Here is a 2,388-nt window from a genome sequence, read left to right as displayed (position 1 = left end):
CCCCCCCCCCCCCCCCCCCCCCCCCCCCCGTTAATCACAGAGGTGAAGCCTAAGTTCGGTACCCTCAGCAGTGTTCACACAGTTAACGAATTCGTCAAGTCGTCCGCATATAGAAGCATGATAGACACCTTTCTTTTCTTGTTTAAAGTTTTTTTATTTATTTGGTGAGCGAGCGAGCAAGGGAGGGACAGAGAGAGAATCCCAAGCAGGCTCCACACCCAGAGCCCGACACGGGGCTCGAACTCACAACCTGGGAGCATGACCGGAGCAGAAATGAAGGGTCAGTTGCTCCACCCGCTGAGCCGGCCAGGCACCCCAGGAAGCTGCCTTTCATATCGCTTTAGGCTGAAAGAGGGAAAGCCCAGGTCATCGCTCAAGGGTCCACCTATGTCCATAAAAGGGATTTCTTAGTCAACTGCAGAAATATAATATGGTTCCTGCTATTTTCACGGCTTTCTGCATTGCTGGGCCTGTGAGAAACTGTACCGTAGCAGGCCTGGGCAGGAGCGGGCCCAGCAGCACAGCGCCTACTATAAAAACAGCACATTTGGAATGGCTCCCAGCTGCCGGATCCAGCCCAGTGATGGCAGGATCTCCGGTAACCTCACCCACATTGACTGTCTTAGTCTAACCTAAAGTTTCCATCTTTACACCATCAGAGCACCGCTAAGCTCTTCTTTCTTTCCTATCGTAAGCTGGCAAAATCATCTCCCATCGGTTTGACTCCGTAGCCGACCACGCAGGGCGGGCTGGGCTCTGAGTTGGGCGACGGCTTGTCAGGCGGTGGAGGGACAGGGCACACGCAGAACTGGTCACACAGGTGATGTGGTTGTACGGCCTGCAAGCCAGCAGGTGAGATAGTTCGTGAGAAGGGAGGCCGGGCAACGTCCTCTAGCAAGGGAGGCTCACGATACGTTGGGGACACATTTCAGTTCTTTGGCAGCGTGCTTGCCCGGAGCTCTGACTTTCACTTCTTAGAACTGGGGAATCTGAATTCGACTAATGCAGCAACCAGCAAGATCAGCTTCGAGTCTGGCTTCATCCACCTCAGCCCAGTCGCTGGAAGACACATATTTCCCTTTCAGGGCCATCATAGAAAGGCTCTTGTTCTCAGCTGGCCCGTGGCCAACAATTTAGGACTTCAGCAGCCACTACCCACTCCCATAGATGAATTCCTTGTGGCTTTCATACTGTTCTGTGTGGGTCACCGCTGCTTTCTCCATAGTGTTGCCTTTCACGAGCACTTGAGATGCGTTTCTGGTTAATAGCTCGCCACTGTGTGCCCAGAGTTCTGTCCTTTATACTAGTTGGACGTTTCCTGCTGTCCCCAGAGTCCAAACGAGGACTCCCAGATTCGAGTGATTTCCCGAAAGCCTGCTGCCTGTAGCTGCTCCTGTCCTTGGTTTCTTGTTATCAGCAGCAAAAACAAATTTAAGCTATTTTCTGCAGAAAACAGATTAAAACATATATACTTTTTAAATAAAAAAAATATATATATAATATAAAATATACATCGAGTAGATCACAGACTGCAGGAGCCAGACCATCAGAGTGAGAGGCTGCCGCTGAGCTGGGAATTATGCCCAAACATGCCCTAGAGGGGGGTGTGCTGGGCACACACTGCCACCTCCATGGCTCACCCAGCTTGGACCAGGACACAAAGTGTCTGTCACTGCTGCCCCTGTGAAGTGGTCACAGCAGCCACCTCCGTGGCCACCTGTGCCAGAACGGAGTCAGAGTGGTCTCTTTTTTTGTGTGTCGCTGGTTTCCAACTCAGAGTCCTGGAGAGGACTTCTACTGGGGAACCCTTTGGCCACACGCCTCCTCTCTGGACACACAGTAGACCCGGAAAGCAGATATCCAGCACTCCAGCTTCCGTGGTGCACACGGGGCTTCTGCAAATACAGCACCTGCTGCTCAGAGGCTGGAAAGCCAAAAGGAATAGTGTATGTCCAGCTCGGCTTATGAGATCGATTGACATTTACAAAAAGAAGAAATTTCTCTTTCAAACTCCTCAATGTTAAAAAAAAAAAAAAAAAGGGCATTTAAAGTCTCCACTTTAGGGGCGCCTGGGTGGCTCAGTAGGTTGAGCATCCTACCTTGGCTCAGGTCATGATCTCGCAGTTTGTGGGTTCGAGCCCCATGTCGGGCTCTGTGCTGACAGCTCAGAGCCTGGAGCCTGCTTCGGATTCTGTGTCTCCCTCTCTCTCTGCCCCTCCCCCAACTCACACGCCCTCTCTCTTAAAAATAAATACACATTATGGGGCGCCTGGGTGGCTCGGTCGGTTAAGCGTCCGACTTCGGCTCAGGTCATGATCTCACGGTCCGTGAGTTCGAGCCCCGCGTCGGGCTCTGTGCTGACCGCTCAGAGCCTGGAGCCTGTTTCAG

Source organism: Panthera uncia, chromosome D1 (assembly GCF_023721935.1).
Source record: "Panthera uncia isolate 11264 chromosome D1, Puncia_PCG_1.0, whole genome shotgun sequence".
Lineage (NCBI taxonomy): Eukaryota > Metazoa > Chordata > Mammalia > Carnivora > Felidae > Panthera > Panthera uncia.
The sequence above is the reverse complement of the archived record's forward strand: the minus strand, read 5'-3'. Positions refer to the sequence as shown.